This window comes from Helianthus annuus, chromosome 16 (assembly GCF_002127325.2).
Source record: "Helianthus annuus cultivar XRQ/B chromosome 16, HanXRQr2.0-SUNRISE, whole genome shotgun sequence".
Taxonomy (NCBI): Eukaryota; Viridiplantae; Streptophyta; class Magnoliopsida; order Asterales; family Asteraceae; genus Helianthus; species Helianthus annuus.
The window spans coordinates 160,339,137-160,358,487 of record NC_035448.2 but is presented as its reverse complement, the minus strand read 5'-3'; positions in this window follow the sequence as shown (position 1 = coordinate 160,358,487).

The window sequence follows — 19,351 nt, the reverse complement described above, 5'->3', positions numbered from 1 at the left end:
CAACTAAATACGTCTTGACTTGAAATATAACAAAGGCATCAACTAAACCGGTTTAAAAATTTGCCTCATTGTTCTAAAGTTGCAAAAAAATGCATCATTGTCCAAAAGTGACTCACAAATCAAGTGTGTGTATATATATATATCCTAATTATTAAAGGCGCTAGGCGCAATCAAGGCGCATAGGCCTCGCCTAGGGCCTAGACGCAAAACGCAAAATAGCGAGGAGGGCCTCAGGAAAAAAGCGCAAAATGAAAAAATTTAAAATATATTATACTTAGAAAAATAATACTATTCTTCAAAATGGGCCTAGACACAAGATACGATGGCTTTTACGAACTATAATATATATATATATATATTGATGTACTGCAAAGTACATATGTTTATAGTGTATATTTCGGTCAGTTTTCAGTCGTTTAGAGTCTAGTTTAGGTTAGAACTGTGATACTGCTGATGTTAAGCTTTGATTTCAGGTCCCGTAGCTTAAATTGTTGAAAAACGAGTAAAACCGAGCAGTTTGGAAGAAAATCAGGATTCGTACGCGCGTCGGGAAAAGCTGGAAATTGAATTGAATTAAAAGATAATAAAATAGAAGAGGGAGGGGCCGCGTGACGCTACCCCCCCTAGGCGTCACGCGATGGGTAGTAACTCCGGAAAAATTAGGGTTTTGATGATGGGATTTCCAAGAAACTGAACACAACTCTGATTACGAATCAAGAAACCCTAGGATGAATTTTGGAGGTGATTTTGAGCATTCTGGAGTATTTTGCCTAACCGGAATCAATCGGTTGAAGCTTGGATCGTGAGAGTGAAGATCTTTCGGGTTTTATCTCCCGGTGTTCCTTATTTTCACGTTTTCAATACTTTACGATGAATTCTTGTTTTAGACTTGTTTTGTTTGTTTTGAACATCATGATTCTTGGCTAAATTTTAGATACTACCTAGATTTGATGATGGTTTAATTTATGTTTGGATCTTTTAACGGTTTTTATTGAATTGATTATGGATTGACTTTTAAAAGTAACGTGTTCTAGATTTTCTGATTTGTTGCGTGTGCGTATTTACTTTTGATTGTGGATTGCTTACTGTTTCACATAGATTTTGGTGGATGTCTTTCACATAATAGATCTGTGTTGATGTTGGTGCACTTGTGTCTGTACTTTGTCTGTATTCGGTCACGATGTCTGTATTCGGTCACGATGTAAACGATGTCCTTGTTATTGTTGTAAGTTGACAAAGTCAACCATCCTCCGGTTTGACTTGGACAACAGTTTGTAAAATGTTGTAAGATGTTCTGTGTCGAAGGATAGCTAATCGAAGGATATTGTAGATCCTTTGATGACATCGAAAGATAGGCTACGAAGGATACTGTTAGACTTCGAAGGATATGCAATCCTTCGAAGTATTTGTGGATCCTTCGACAGCTTTGTCATCGATAGATGATCCTTCGATCATCTATTGGATCCTTCGGACCAGACATCAGATGCTGGGTATATATATACCCATGCAGTGTGTTCAACTGAGAAAGCAGATGCACACAGAAAGAGAGAGAGAGTATTCTTGAGAGCATTCTGTCCGAAACACACACACACACTTTGAGAGTTTGCAAGTTAGATTTGTAAACATTGTGCTTGTAACCGAAACCTTCATACGTATTAATACATTGGTGTTAATCGGTGAACCTTGTGTGTTGTGTTTATACTTGCTTCATCCCGGTTTGCTTGCTAGCTTGGATTCCGCACTCGCTAGTGAGTTTGTATAACAAGGTTTAGGTTCGTCATCCTCCGGAAAGGGACCTACAAGTGGTATCAGAGCCGTGGCTCTTTACCTTGTTTAAAACCGGGTTTGTTCAAGTTCTTGGTGTGTTTGGACACTAGGTTTAGCACCCGTTTTGGTGGTTTTTCTTGCATCTTAAAACTGAAAAACGAGTTCTAAACCTTCGGGAGTGTTCTAGGTTGGGTTGGGTAACTTGAAAACTTGTTTTTTTAAGTGACTTTGAATTTTCCGGCCAAGATTCCGGTTATCTCCGGTGACTGGACTTGTTGGATAAGATTTGCCTTTTTGGGAAATCTTGTTTGAAAGTCAAAAAGTTGGTGAAAAATCGTGTGCAGAACATCCTTTCTGCCGAAAGTTGGTACACCAACCTGTCACCTTTTTCACCAACCTGTCACCTTTTCAGTTGTGTCAGAGCTCTTCGAAAGACATCCTTCGACATCGAAAGATAATCTTTCGATCAAGGAGGCTCGACAGATACCCATCCTTCGAATATCCTTCGAAGCCTGTGTTCTATCTTTCGAGCCAAGGAATCTTGTCGTAGGATACATCTTTCGAGCTATTATTACTCATCGAAAGATAAGGATCCTTCGTATTGGTGAATCTTTCGAGTTCTGTGTTCGAAATATAAGGAGAATCTTTCGAAGGAGAATCTTTCGAAATCATCTTTCGAAAGATAAGGATCCTTCGTGTGGTCAATCCTTCAAAGTCAATCTTTCGGAGTTGTTGCTCGAAACTCAACAGTGATCTTTCGAACACTGTTGATCCTTCGAACAAGTATTGATCTTTCGAACCAGGTTGTATCTTTCATTTCGGGTCTGTTTGCATTTAACAGTTTGTGTTTGCGTAGGTTATATATTAATATTTGATCAAAATGAGTTGTACAAGTCCTTGGGATTGGAGTTTGAACTCACAATCTAGTCAAGAACTAACTTCTGCTGATGCTTGGGCAAAAAGTATGTTTCCACCGCCTTCAATCAGTCCAAGTCAATGGGCTTTGGTATCCAATCAAAGTCAAAGCATTCAAAACCTTTTGATTAGTGAAAGCGAAACGGGAAGCAACAATCGTCCACCGAAGTTGAACCATATGAACGATTTTCCATCATGGAAAAACCGTTTTCACACGTATGTTCAAGGGCAAAGCACCGATCTTTGGACGTGTTTCATCAATGCATTCAATACTAATCTTGAAACTGCTGCGTCCACTTCAGAAGGTTATGCCAACATGCTGGAAAATGACAAGAAGGCTTATGAATTGGAGAAAAAGGCCTTTGCTACACTTACACAAGCACTCAACAAAGATATCTATCATCAGTTCTCCTACTGCAAGACCACGAAAACGTTGTGGGATGCCTTAGTAGCTAGAGGAGAAGGCAATGCAGCTGCTCGAAAGTCTCGTCATGATTTGTTGAAGAAAGAGTTTGAATCGTTTCAGTTTTTGGAAAACGAAACTCTAAATGATATGACAACCCGTTTCTATCATCTGATCAGTGAAATGTGTGCTTATGGGGTTGTTTCTACTCAACAAGACATGGTGAATAGGTTTGCTGACGCTTTGCCTCCAAAATGGAGTTCTTTTATTGAGTTGTTGAAGCACACTGGAACTCTAGACACGGTTAACATCTACGAGTTCATTCAGAAGCTGGAACATAAAAATGATGAAGAAATCAGGAAAGCAAGGCGTGCTCTAGCTCCTCAGAATACAGAAATGTACCTTCCAGGCTTCGATGCTTTGGCAAGATCCGCTGCAGCTCAGCAACAAGCTCAGCAACAGCAACCTAAACTGCAGACTGCTTTTGTGTCCAACACAAGTTCCTTTCCGTTTCCTCAGTCAACAGCTGCTCCACCACAACCTCAATTCGATCCGAGGTCTTACATTCCTGTTCCAACACAGCCACAAGTCCAACCTCCACAACAACAACAGCAGGCTCATTATACAAACAATCCTCAACCTCAAAATCCTCACACAATCCGAGTCGATAATTCAAACCTTTCACACCTCAGCATTGAAGTTGCTAAGGAGCACATGGAAATTATTAATACAATGGTCAGTGCTTACTGTGGTTTGGTAGCAGGTCAGCTTGGAAACATCAACACGACCAATGAAGATTATCAACAGATCGACAAGGAAGAAATGGAGTTGATGGATATTAAGTGGGCTTTTGCAAGTGCGGTTAGAAGGGCAAAAGACTTTATGGCTCGTACTGGTAGAACTTCGTTGGAAGGAAAGAAAGATACGAAGTATGGTTTTGATATCAACGCCGTGACATGCTTCAACTGTGGTAACAAAGGGCACTTCAAACGTGAGTGCACTCTACCAACAAAACATGGCAATCACAACCCTTTCAGAAACCAGACGAGTAATACAAATGTGAATGCCCAGCAAGAGAACCGTGAGAGGAGGATGGTGGCAGTTAATAACAATCAGGGCCAGCCTGGAACTTCAAATCCCAATCGGGCTCTGGCTGTTCAAGCAGATGAGGGATGTGACTGGTCAGTTCAGTTTGGTGATGATGATCAGAGAAGTGGAACAGCTCTTTATGCAAAGATCATCGAGCATGTTCATAAAGAAGAGTCTTCTGGAAGTGATGACAGTTCTGGTTATTCTGGAAGCTCAGATGAAGAAGGCTCTGTTTCTGGGGATAATCACTCAGAGCCTGATGTGAAGGAGGAAGGAGATGATGATATTCAGGATCTACTGAATGAAGCTGATGAGCTTAAATGTCATAAATCAATTCTGATTAGAAAGGCGGCTATTGCATCAAAGGAAATGGAGAAGCTATTTTCTGAAGATGGAGCTTTTTCTTTTCAAACTGCCTTTATGGCAAACGGTTCAGCCTCTTCTAGTCATGTAAATTCTGAACCTCCTGCTCCTAGCGTTTGTAAATCATGTGCTGATATGAAGCTTGAATCAGAAAAGCTTCATAGTCATAATCAGAATTTGGTTATTGAACTGTCGAAATGCAAAGAGGCGAACATGGCTTTAACTCGGAATGAAAAAGAATTTAAATCTGTAATAGAAACATTAAAGAAAAATGTGTCCGAGGTTAACAAAGTAGTTTACCACAAGCAAGTAAGTATAAATGAATATATTAACATTGTGGAAGAAACTAAAAAGCAATTAGCCATTGCCCAATGCGAGCATGATGCGATCAAACAGAAATTGGATAGTTATTCTAACTCCCAATTTGTGCTTGATCACATCATCGATGTTCAACAACCGAAGGGAAATCAGAAAGGCATAGGGTATAAGAAATGTCCGCCCCCTTTGATGAACAATTATACCAAAATGCCTGATGAGGAGGAAATGCCTCGGTATGAACCCAGTGTGCCTCTTGATGTTGAGGAATTTGCTGCTGGCCTAGGGTTCAAACCGGACAATTCTTCAAATACATCTTCTGAGCAACCGGAAACTTCATCATCCGTGAAGCAAAGTCCTCCAATTATCGAGGACTATGAGACATCGGATGATGAGTCAGAAGTGGATGTAGGTGAACCGGATAAATCACTTAACAAGATGAAAGGAGTAGTTATTCCACGAGAGAATCACATTCTTTGTGATCCTGATACTCCTGATGTTCCATTTGTTAAGAAGCAAGTGATTGATCCTGTCAAAGCTGATAAGACAGGTGTGACTACTGTTAAAAGCAATAATGTGTTGTAATCATTGGTTTGGTTGGAGATAATAAAATCTACTCAGATCATGTTTTTCCAATTAAAAATGAAAATAAATCTTTGATTGACAAAGTCTTTGAAGACAACACAAACAAATTTTTGGGAAAAACACTTCCGGGAATTGTGGTAACACAATGTGATCCAATTCCTAAGGCTGAGATTAGAAAACAGTTTGGTAAACAAAAATCTTCAACCACTCAACAACCTACTGCTTCTAATGGTAAACAACCAGTCAAACGAGCTCAAAAGCATAAAGACTCCCAGATGAAGTCTAAAGCAAAAGGAGCTCGTTTTCAAAAGAAAGCAAAAGATGTTAAGTTCGTGTCATCCAAGGGTACTGATAAGATTGAAACTTTTGAGAACAAGTCTAACACGGATTTTGTAAAACAAGTGACAATCTTAAAGCGTAACAGTGATAACAATTACACTCAACGCACAAATGGGTGTGATGAAAAGGCTAGTACCTCGGGTTCCACGAGTTCGACATCTTGTGGTCAATCAAGTTCTCCAAAATCTGTTGAAAGGAGAACATGTTTTAAATGTGGAGAAATTGGGCACATCATCAGAAACTGCCCAAATGCTCCGAAGAGTAGATTTGTTGAGAAAGCTCCACCTGAAACAGTTCATCCTCAACGTCGGTCAGTTTCACCTAAACATGATAAACGAACTGTAAAAGAACAAGAAACTAAACAACGACGTAAAAACATGAAAACTGTTGAAAAAGCTTTAAAATCTGAAGTTAAAACAGTTGAAAGGAAACCAAGTGTGTCACAACCTGTAAAACCAGAATCTTCAAAAACTGGTAGGCAAAAACGAACTTGGTTACCTAAGTCGGGTGACAATTCAGGGGGAGCAGTTGTTCTTAACAACCATCAAGAGATCGAGCTCACGTTTCGTGATGCTCAGGGACGACCCAAGACCACTAAGGCTTGGGTCTTCATTCTCAACTGATGTTTTAAATGACATGTGCAGGATGTTCTAGGAGGAACTATTAATAGTCATTGGATTGTTGATAGTGGAGCATCCAGGCACATGACTAGCGACTTACGGCTCCTATACGACGTGAGAAATATTAGAGGAGGGTATGTTGCTTTTGCGGGTGACAAAGGCGGTTTTATCACTGGAGAGGGAAGTATCTCCAATGGCATCGTGTGTTTTGATAAGATCAATTATGTGAAGCAAATTGATCACAATCTTCTCAGTGTGTCGCAAATCTGCGATAAGAAATTCACCGTGCATTTTGATGATGCCGACTGCTATGTGCTGAAACCTGGATTCAAAATTCCACAAGAATGGATTCTCTTATCGGCTCCGAGAGTTAATGATCTTTATATTCTCGACATGAGCCAGACGATTACAACATCTGCACAAGTCACTTGCTTTGTCTCAAAAGCCACAGAAAAGGAGTCTATATCTTGGCACAGAAGAATGGGACACATTCACTTGAGGAAGATGAACCATTTGGTGAAAAATAATCTTGTGAATGGTGTGCCTGTGAGAAGTTTTCATTTGCAAGATATCTGTGTCTCGTGCCAAAAAGGGAAGCAAACTAAGAAGTCTCACCCTTTGAAGAAAATCAACACTGTCAGCATGCCTCTCGAACGTCTTCATATGGACCTTTTTGGACCCATGAAGCACAAGACAACGTTCGGTGATGCCTATTGTCTAGTTGTTACTGATGATTATTCTAGATTTTCTTGGGTATCCTTCATGGCACACAAAAGTGCAACTCCTGGCATCCTCAAGGATCTTCTTACAATGTTGGAGAATCTCTATTCGTTAAAAGTAAAGAGGATCCGAAGCGACAATGGTACCGAATTCAAGAATCAAGTTATGGATGAGTTTTGTACTTCTAAAGGCATTCTTCATGAGTACAGTTCTCGTTATACTCCACAACAAAATGGTGTCGCGGAGAGGAAGAATCGGACGATTATAGAAACTGCAAGAACAATGTTAGTAGAGTCGGAACTCCCTATTCAATTCTGGGGGGAGGCTGTATCGGCTGCATGCTACACGTTAAACAGAGTTCTTACAGTAAAGAGACATGGCAAGACTTGCTTCGAACTCCTTCAGAAAAGGAAACCGGATCTTTCTTACCTTGAACCGTTTGGTGCTCCATGTACTATGATTGAACCGGATGGAAAGTTTGGTGCAAGAGCTATCGAGGGTTTCTTCCTTGGATATGCTACTCCGAATTTTCGTGTTTGGAATCTAGCTACCAAAAAGATTGAGCTTTGGAGTGAAGTTAGGGTTCAAAGGTACACGAGTCCTGTTAGGGCTCCGGGTGATCCGTGGATGTTCGACTATGATGGACTATTTGACTCCTTCAATCTGCCAACCTTTGACGAAGAATCAGCAGCTGCTAGGAAGTTGTTGGAAAGTGACAACGCTGCTGTCTCGCCTTTGGTTAGACCTATTGTTGTTGACCCTCAAGCTTCTTCGTCAGTCAACAATATGGTTCAAAATGAGGTTTATGAAGATGCTGCTGATTATAATGATTCTTCTGAAGATGATGAATATCATGATGCAGCTGAAGGATCTTCAGCTCCAGCTGCTCCTGTTCAGGGTGCCTCTGGTGATACACCTCATATGCAGAATGTAGACACTGCTGAAGGGAATGCATCCACCTCTACCCACATTCCTGGTGTGGAGTTGGTTGTTGATCTTAATCTTACCAATTTGGTTATCAATGCACGAGTACCAGACAATCCTGAGATGAGGATTCATGATACCCACCCCCAGCAGAATATTATAGGAGATGTCCATCGCGGTGTGCAGACGCGTAATCAGCTGAGAAACAACCGGAATGCTGGTTTGTATTCAGCTATAAGAGAATCTGGCCAACAAAATGACTGGTCCTTCGCGTGTTACGTGTCACAAGAAGAACCAAAATCGTGGAAAGAAGCATTGAAAGATAGTGCTTGGGTTGAAGCCATGCAAGAAGAATTGCAGCAATTTCACAAGCTTGGTGTTTGGAAGCTTGTTGAAAAACCTGAGAATTACAAGAAGATTGGCACTCGATGGGTCTTCAAATGCAAGAAAGACGACCGTGGAGTGGTTATTCGGAACAAAGCTCGTTTAGTCGTTCAAGGTTTTCGTCAGATTGAAGGGATCGACTACAACGAAGTGTATGCACCTGTTGCACGTCTGGAAGCTATTCGGATCTTTCTGGCTTATGCCTCATTCAAAGGATTCAAGGTTTACCAGATGGACGTCAAAAGTGCATTTCTACATGGTGTGGTTGAAGAAGAGGTATATGTCGAACAGCCTCCAGGTTTTGAAGATCCTGTCCATCCCGATCGGGTTTGGTTGCTCAACAAAGCTCTCTATGGTCTTCATCAAGCGCCACAAGCTTGGTATGCAACCTTATCTACCTATCTGCTAGAGAATGGTTTTCGAAGAGGTCTTATCGATTGTACTCTCTTCATCAAAGAACAAGATGGAGATCTTCTTCTGGTTCAGGTATATGTTGATGATATTATTTTTGGTTCTACTAATGATGCTTTGTGTAGGAATTTCGAGCGCATTATGCAGGATAAGTTCGAGATGAGTGCTATGGGGGAAATGACCTTCTTCTTGGGCCTACAAGTGCAACAAACGGAGTCTGGGATATTCATCCATCAGACTAAATATGTTGGTGACATCTTGAGCCGGTTCCAGATGTCCGATGCAACGCCTATTGGTACCCCATTGCCAACTAATCACGGAATTACTCCTGACTTGAAGGGTGAAGCTGTTAGTCCTTCATACTACCGCGCAATGATCGGATCCCTTATGTACCTCACAGCATCAAGGCCAGATATAATGTACCCAACGTGCCTGCTTGCCAGATATCAAGTAAACCCGAAGGCCTCACATCTTGCAGCTGTCAAAAGGATTTTTCGTTATTTGGCGGATGCAAAATCGACGGCAAATCCACAACGGCTGGATGTCAGTTTTTAGGAAATCGCCTAGTCACATGGCAGTGCAAGAAGCAGACATGCGTCGCTACATCAACATGCGAAGCTGAATACATTGCTGCCTCAAGTTGTTGCTCCCAAGTTCTTTGGATCCAACAACAATTGCGGGACTACGGTTTTGAATTCCTAACTACTCCTATTTACGTTGATAATTCTGCTGCTTTAGATATCACTAAAAATCCTGTGCAGCATTCAAAGACCAAACACATCGAAATCAAATATCACTTCATACGTGATTGTTTTGAGAAAAGGCTAATCGATGTTGTTAAGGTCCACACCGATGACCAACGTGCCGACTTATTTACCAAAGCTTTTGACAAATCTAGATTTGACTTCTTATTATTGGTAAATGGCATTAAGGTCAAGCAAGAGTAAACCAACATCGGAAAATCATTTTTGTAAATACCTTTGTGTGTTTTAAATTTGTCTTAGTTTATTGATTTTAGGGGGAGTAAATCCGAAAATCTGAAAATCCAAAAACATCGAAAAATTTCAAAAACACAAAAACAATAGAAAAACAAAAATGAGTTTCCTGGCGACCAAAAGAGAAAATGATAGTACATCAGTGGTCTATCCAAACCTCTTTAAACCTTAAATGTAAAACGATAAGCAGCTCTATATAAGATGTATCGGTAGGCTCACAATCATTTTAAAGTGTGCAGGGTGATATAAATCTTAAATCGACTGAAGACCAGGTGGGAACCACTCATTGGCATATGGTCTTAGTACCGAAATTTCGTTTGATAGATTGCCGAGGTTCTGAGATATTCGGTCTTTATGCTGCTTATCATCTGGGTATCATGGTTGTATCTTTTACCGAAAAATAACGGGGATGCAAGTCTAGATCTTCCATGATACTATACATACGTGTACATATTACATACTGCATTCGACCTCAATAAGTGATAAACAATCACATGTCCAAATCAAATAAGTGATAAAATATCACAATTATCCGGGTGTCAAGTTCGTCTCTCTGCTGTACGGAAGTACTGACCTGTTCACGGACTTGCACCTGTGCCCTCATGCATATGAAAATCAAGTTCCTCATCAATAAGTGATTATATCACATAGGGCTTGTTTTCAAATCAAAATAAGTGAGTATCTCACAGCTTATACGGTCAAACAGATGATAATCGATATACTCACCGGTAAGATGAACCCTCGTGCATACCTTGATACGGGAATGTGTTGTGATGTGGATGAACACCGGTCGGTAAGTATAAATCATACCTTAACGTATCCCCTCGCCATGATTACATCTGATAAGTTGTGCTTAAGTGGACAACAATACCGATAATTGTTATAGGATGCTTATCTTAATGTTAACTAACTGAACAACAAGAGTGTTTTGGCATGACCGTACACTGATATGATTCTCTTACCCTCGAAACTCGCAAAAAGAATGTCTGTATATATTTATTTACTGCTTAACTTTTATTGTTTTCTTTTAAACAGTTTCGTCGTTTGGTGCATATCAGCACGACATTAGCGGTGATGTCGTTTGATAACACTCAAAGGATATTAAAATTGTTGCCTTTTAATTCATTCAAAAATACCAAAAAGATTTTAGGTGTGTTTTAATATAAACTTTGTAAAAGCCAAAAAGATTCTATTTCTACTTTATTTTCGATCGTACGATGTTGGAGCTCGAGTCTTCGTTACCTGAAACCTGACTGAAAACCGAACTGACTAAATCTTCATAAACGGTCGAAATTTGCAAGTTTTGAAAGTTAAACTAAAATTGACAAATTTATTAAACTTTCAAACTGTCGGACGGTGTTTGATTGTGACATGGTCATACGTGTGTCATTTGTTTATGCTAACTATATTACAAGCAGTTGTTCTCATTACGCGTTTAGATTTCTTGCATGTGCAGATTCTAAAGGCAAGGAGAACATAGTCGATGACAAGCTTCGGAATGAAGACACGACGTGAAGGCACTCAAAGGATGAAGATGATCGAGTTGCCGCTGACCATCATCAACACCACAAGGATCTCACTTCATAAAGATCAAGTTTTTCACGAGCATAACTCAAGGGGGAGCTTATGTTAAGGGGGAGTTTGTCAACACACTTCCTACATGATACGGGTAGTTTGTTGATACACTCTCTGCTTTCAATACGTGAAGACTTTGAAGATCCTCCGACTTTGAAGACTTGAAAGGACATCAGAGTTTTGAGAACTCGAAGACCAAAGACCATCGAAGTTCGAGACGAGTCTACAACTATAGAAGATAAAGACAAAGCTACAGCCAAGGGGGAGTTTGTTGGTGCACTTGTGTCTGTACTTTGTCTGTATTCGGTCACGATGTCTGTATTCGGTCACGATGTAAACGATGTCCTTGTTATTGTTGTAAGTTGACCAAGTCAACCATCCTCCGGTTTGACTTGGACAACAGTTTGTAAAATGTTGTAAGATGTTCTGTGTCGAAGGATAGCTAATCGAAGGATATTATAGATCCTTCGATGACATCGAAAGATAGGCTACGAAGGATACTGTTAGACTTCGAAGGATATGCAATCCTTCGAAGTATTTGTGGATCCTTCGACAGCTTTGTCATCGATAGATGATCCTTCGTTCATCTATCGGATCCTTCGGACCAGACATCAGATGCTGGGTATATATATACCCATGCAGTGTGTTCAACTGAGAAAGCAGATGCACACAGAAAGAGAGAGAGTATTCTTGAGAGCATTCTGTCCGAAACACACACACACACTTTGAGAGTTTGCAAGTTAGATTTGTAAACATTGTGCTTGTAACCGAAACCTTCATACGTATTAATACATTGGTGTTAATCGGTGAACCTTGTGTGTTGTGTTTATACTTGCTTCATCCCGGTTTGCTTGCTAGCTTGGATTCCGCACTCGCTAGTGAGTTTGTATAACAAGGTTTAGGTTCGTCATCCTCCGGAAAGGGACCTACAGTTGATTATTTGCATCCTTGCGGGTTCGGGTGATCTTTGGGTAAATCGGCCGATAGCCTTAGAAACGGTAATTAAAAATACAATTAGAAGTAAGTATTCTGCTTAACTTGTCGCTGAGAGGCTCGAGTTAGTTATTAGGTTGCGGTGTAGTATATAGCTAAATTAGATTTTGAGAGAAGTCGACGTTAGTTCCCTAATTGCATTTCGTGTCTAGTAAACCAAATCAGAACCTAGAATTGCCTTAGATTGTCGCGCTGAGAGGTAGATAGTCATATTAGGGAACTTTTAGAATCGTTAGAGGACTGAGAGGAAATCTAACAGTCGGTATTCATAACAGCCTTGTAGGGTTTCCTAGGTTTCTTCCTGAGAAGGGTCGGGAAGTCTTAGCATTGAAATACCTTAAGGTTTAGTATTTTACGATCCCGGCTCCATACAACAATAAAACCGTTAGAAGTCCATTCATAGTTAAACTGGATTCAAGTCTAGGTAGTCCTTAATCTCATCTGAATTAAAACCCTAGTTTCCGTTCGTCTCTTAGTTTAATTTCAATTTAATCACAATTTTAGGATTTTAGTACAACCCCCCCCCCCAAAAAAAAAACACAACATTGGTTTAGTCGTGTCAGTGTCTAGTCTATGTTTAGTCGTTAACGTAATTCATTAGAGTCCTAGTGGGTTCGACATCCGGACTTACTTTTCTGTGCTAGAGTCGACCGGTACACTTGCCGGTGAGTAGTTTAGTCAGGTTAAAGAGTCTAGATTTTTATTACTTGAGTCTTAATTTAGGGTAATTTAGTTTACTTAGTTGAACTACTTTTTCCACATCAAGTTTTTGGGGCCGCTACCGGGGACTCTTGGCAATTGCGTTAACTGCTTAATTTGGATTTCAACTGATATCGTTACGTGCTTTTTGTGTGTTTGTGAGTCGTAGGAGTCCAAATAATTTTAGTGTCTTTTTCGTATTTTTCAAGTCTTTTGTTGGAGTTGTCTTACTTGTTTATTCTTGGTTTTGCAGTTCATGCCCCACACGCGTTCGCAGGGACCAGTGAAGCCACCAATTGACAAGTCTTCCTTCTCCACACCAATCCCTTAGGTTCGAAAACCCCTAACTTCATCTTCAGCCCTTTCTGACTCTACACTTCCATCTAAACCACCGAACTACGACTTCACCCTGAAGTCATCACCCCATAATTCCCCACCACCCTCCCGTCACCCTAGTCCACCACCAGTTCACCAAATGGCCGAAAACCAAACTGTCCACCAGCGTTCCACCGCGGGTTTCACCGCAAACTCAACCATCACCCTTCCTGAAATCACCAATGATAAGTCTTGGCAAATTCCTTCATACATCATGACTGCCATTAACAACTCTTGTCAGTTTCATGGTCGTGATGATGAGGACGCGCCAGCACATATCAACCGTCTCACCCGTCTGTGAAGCACCTTCGGCATCGAAGGTGTGAATCTTGATGCCCGTTATCTCCAAGTCTTCCCCTTTTCGCTTGCTGGCCGCGCAGCCACATGGCTCGACTCGCAGCCAGCAGGTACTTACACTACTTGGGCTGGACTTAGAGATGCATTCCTTGCTAAGTATTTTTGTTGATGCAGATTTTGTGTCCGATGCTTGTCGAATAGATTAGTTTTTATTTTACGCTGAATTTGTAATAGTTAGTGAAACGGTCTATCGAACGTGTATAGACCCGCTCGTTTGAAGTGGTCAAACGAGAGGGTTATTCGGTTGACCGTGTGTGTTTGCAAGACAAGGGGTGTGACTATAAATAGAAAACCCTTGCCATTTGCAACACAAGAGAGTGAGAGGAGGTTTGAGACCTCACCGGGAGAGATCACCACTTGGTCTCTCCCCGGATGTATACTCCTTTGGTATTAGTTCGGTTATCATATAATCGAGCCGACTTGTAATGTTTTACTACCGGATTAATACAAAGTTGTTTGTTTATCATCTCTAATCTCTTCCGTCTATGAACATAATCATGAAAATCACGGTTTCGGTCCCGAAACACGGTCCTACAATTGGTATCAGAGCCATGGTGCCCGATTTAGTAAATCTAACCGTTTACTAAGTCACATGTGCTCTAGATCTGTGATTTTTGTGCTTTTTGTTCAAGGTGTAAAAATGGTGAAAATCAAGAAAAACCCAGATCTGACCCGAATGGATGGGTCTGACCTTACACGAAATGCACCAGAGGGTTATGTATTATGTTTTTCACCATGTTTTTCAAGTTTTCATCATCAAATGAGTGTTTTCGTCAAATCTGCAAATTTACACAGAGGCTGTGTTCTTGATGTTCTTGACAGCTTCATGTTTCGAAAGATGTAAGGGATGCTCGAGAGATCAAATAGATTTCGAAGGGTCATCTCAACAACCTCGAGAGATCATCAGTCTTCGAAGGATCATCCTCAGATTTCGAAAGATCAACTTTATCCCCAACAGACTTCGAAGGGTCATCTCAACAACTTCGAAAGATCAGATGACTTCGAAGGGTCATCTCAACAACTTCGAAAGATCAGATGATTTCGAAGGATCAGATTTCCAGATTTCGAAGGATCATAGAGATCAGACAGATTTTAAGGATCGAAAGATATATCTTTAGTTCTTGGCAGAAACTTGTTAACCGAAGGATCCAGATCGAAGGATCCAGCATGTTTCGAAGAAATTTGTTAACCGAAAGATCCAGATGTTTCGAAGAGAGAGATGGGAAGTATGGAGACGAAGACAGTGACTTTTTGATCCAGGATATGTTGTCGGCTGAGCATTTTAGGGTTGTTTGACTTTTGGGCCTCTTTTGAATACATATATCAAGAGAGATAGAGTTCTAGAAGGAGATGGGCTCAGTGGATCAAGGTATTTCATTTTCTTTGTGGGCCTTATTCTTCAAGCATAAGTCTTCGTGGGAATCCTTGTTTCTATTAAAACTTCATGAAAGTGATTCGATGGGCTGCACAATTCTAAATTCAATGTTTTAATTTGAATCAAGTGGGCCCATGATGCTGTATGAATTTTTTTTAGTGGGCCGCATTCAAGAACTTAGAATATTTCACTTTAGGCCAAGGATTTCAAGTAATTTGCATAATTGGTCGGGTGTTCGCGAAGTTTAGTTGAATCGCGCTTCTAAATGTCAACGCCAAATCCGTACGGGTTCGGGAGCGCGAGGGGTGATGCGGCATGATGAAAACAAGAGATGATGAAAACTTGATTTTTGAAAAATGTGGGGTAGTCACGGTTACCGATGAAAACGTCAAAAAGGGTGACGTGACTACTATGGGCCAAAAACAACACGGTATGTTCACTTCCGCAGGTCAATATTTATGATTGTTACCGGTTATTCGTAAATGTTCGAAAGCATTTTGTTTATTGTCATATTCTCGCATTTGAAAACCAACGTATGAACCTAGAACGTCAATACCGGTCCTAACGAGTTCACAAAGTCTTTGGAGGGATACAAGTCGGATCCTACGGGGTACTAGGCGAAATTTCTTTATCAACTAGAATATGCAACGAAGAAATATTTTTGTTTATTGTCATATTCTCGCATTTGGTAACGAATGAATGAACCTAGAATGTCAATACCGGTCCTAACGAGTTCACAAAGTTTTGGAGGGATACAAGTCGGATCCTACGGGGTACTAGGGGACGTTCTTATTCAACTAGAATATGCAAAGAAGAAAGTCGTTTTCGTGATTTTTCGGAACCGAGAACATTCAATGAAGATTGATGACAGTTCCGCTCAGTGGAGGGAATTGGTGAACATTTGAAGATAAATTGTACTCAGTGGAGAGAATTTGTTATGTGAAATTGACGACAGTTTTCTTTGAAGTGGAAAGAATCTGTTAAGGCTTAGAGATTTTACCAAAGAAATGGGGAGATAAAAATTTTCATATGTTGAATTTCTTGGGTAAATTTCTAAACGCAATCACAGGTGGTAGAGTTTGTGATTTTCTGGTGATACAAACGGTTCTGCGTGGAATGTTTTGCACAGACACATATTTGAGTATTTTAATTAATTCTCCAGCCAGCGTGAAGAGTTTTGCACGGAAACATACAGGTATCTAAAGTCGACAGTAGTGTCAAAGCGCTGTTTACTGAAGACCTGGGGGAATCTTTATGAAAGTTGATAGTTCAAGGCTGAAGACCTGCAGGATTCGATTTTGGGTTTGATTTTTCTTTGGGATTTTACAGGGATCTGGGGGTAACTCAATTCGTTGAGTTTGCAAACGATGTACTTGGTCAAGCTGACTTCCTGAGTACTGATGCTGAAGATCCGTAGTGCATTACGTGGTCAACTTCACAAAGGCGAGACAATGAGATCTGGATGTAGTTCAACCAAGCGTGCTGTTTGGTTGAGCTTGCAAGGGATACACTTGGTCTAGCTGACTTTCCTGAGTGTTGATGCTGAAGATTAAAGTGCATTACTTGGTCGATTCCACAAAGACGGTTTACAGAAGACAGTTCACCAGAAATCTCTATCAATGTAGTATGCTTGAAGATCAAGACTTGATGCAGTTTTTAAAGAATGGAACCCTTATCAAATGCCGGTTGGAGTATTGGAAGATCAGCGGAAGATCGGTCAATTGAGCCTTTTGAGGAAATTGCACAACACCCAACACGGATACGCGTACTTTAAGGGGGAAATATTATACAAGGAGCATCAAGATACTACTTACCTGGATCATCGGTCAAGGGGGAATTTGTTAACACAGAGAAGATGAATACTTGACTGAAGATCGATTGCAGTTGCATTTTAAGCATTCGACAGCAACGGACAAGGGGAATTTGTTGATGCAGATTTTGTGTCTGATGCTTGTCGAATAGATTAGTTTTTATTTTACGCTGAATTTGTAATAGTTAGTGAAACGGTCTATCGAACGTGTATAGACCCGCTCGTTTGAAGTGGTCAAACGAGAGGGTTATTCGGTTGACCGTGTGTGTTTGCAAGACAAGGGGTGTGACTATAAATAGAAAACCCTTGCCATTTGCAACACAAGAGAGTGAGAGGAGGTTTGAGACCTCACCGGGAGAGATCACCACTTGGTCTCTCCCCGGATGTATACTCCTTTGGTATTAGTTCGGTTATCATGTAATCGGGCCGACTTGTAATGTTTTACTACCGGATTAATACAAAGTTGTTTGTTTATCATCTCTAATCTCTTACGTCTATGAACATAATCATGAAAATCACGGTTTCGGTCCCGAAACACGGTCCTACAGTTTCGGTCCCGAAACACGGTCCTACAATTTTCCACCTGCCAAGGCCTCTCGCCTTCGAGATCAGATCCATTCCTTCAGAATGGAGCCTGAAGAACCTTATCACTTAGCATGGGAGAGGTTTCAAACATTACTCTCGCGTTGTTCCCAACATGGACTGTCGGATTGGGCCTTGGTAGAAAAATTTTATAATGGTCTTACCCCTGAGTGCAAGGCCCGATTCTAGTGGGGGGTCGGGTCAAACAGGTCAATTTGCTAGTTCAGGTTCAGGGGGGCAGTTCAGAGGTGAGGGGTCAAACCAAGAGGTTCAACCAAAGAGTGAGGGGTCGGGTGGTAGTTTGTCCAGGATAGAGGACCTTCTTTCCCAATTATTAGTTAAGGATCAGGCTACCCAACGTACCTTAGAGGACCACGCTACGCTCCTAAAGAATAATCATTCAAGCTTCTTAGACCTTCAAAGGCAAGTTGGGGATATTGCACGCCAGTTGCAAGAACGACCTCCCGGTCAATTTTCGGGCAACACAAGGCCCAACCCATCTGGCTCTTTCAAAGCAATTTCGACCCGTAGTGGTAGGACCTTAGGAGAAATAGTGAGACCCGAGAGTGTTGAGATAGAAGAGGAGGAACCCGTAGATGAAGAGATTGAAATGGAGGCTCCCGGTAAAGTGCAACCTAGGTTAATCCCAGCAAGTACCGCACACACCGGGGCGCCTAAGAGTGAGAAGAGTGTAGGAAAGAAACCCATTCAAGTTGTCCCATCACCCATTGTTGATATTTCCCGTGCTCCGTTTCCTTCCCGCCTTAAAAATCAAACCTATTCCAAAGAGTATGGGAAATTTCTAGAGATCTTTAAGCAACTTAGGATCAACCTTCCGTTCATAGAAGCTCTCCAATCCATGCCCGAATATGCAAAGTTCCTAAAAGACCTTCTAAAACGCAAGGATAGGTTAGGAGAGGTTTCTAACATCCCCCTTAGTGGAGGATGTTCCGCCGTAGTGTTGAACAAGGTCCCGGAAAAATTGACGGATCCGGGCCTTTTTACCATCCGGTGCTTGATTGGGAGTGATACCGAGTGTAGGGCCCTAGCCGACCTAGGAGCGAGTATAAACCTAATGCCATATTCTTTGTATGAGAGGTTAGGTCTAGGAGAGTTGTCACCTACACGCATGTCTTTGTCGCTAGCCGATAGATCTGTTAAGTATCCACGTGGCATTATTGAAAACCTTTTAGTCAAAGTGGATAAGTTCGTCTTCCCCGTAGACTTTCTCGTTCTTGATATGGAAGCCGACGAAAAGGTTCCCATCATTCTAGGACGCCCATTCTTGTGTACCGCCAAGGCCATCATCGATGTCTTTGACGGGAAAATCACACTTCAAGTCGGTGAGGAGAGGGTCACTTTCGAGATAGCACGCTCCATGGAACACCCTAGTGGTTCGGATGATCTTAGTAGTCCTTGTCATTAGGTCTATTTCATAGAGTCTTTCTTATCTTGTGTTGGCCATTGCTTTGACTATATTAGTGGAGCCGACCTAGTTGAGAGTAGGATAGAGGAAGTAGTTGAGAAGGTAGAGGAGGTTGTTAGTGAGAGTGAAGAGGTAGAAGAGAACGAGTGGGCCCCCGAAGTGCTAGAATTAAGTGAGATCAAAAGTGAGAGTGAGAGTACACCTATAGAGAAACACGCCCCATTAGAACTCAAAGTCCTCCCGTCCCACTTAGAGTACGCTTTCTTAGGTGAGGGTTCCGAGTTTCCCGTCATTATTTCGTCTAAGTTAGAGGAGGGGGAGAAGGGTAG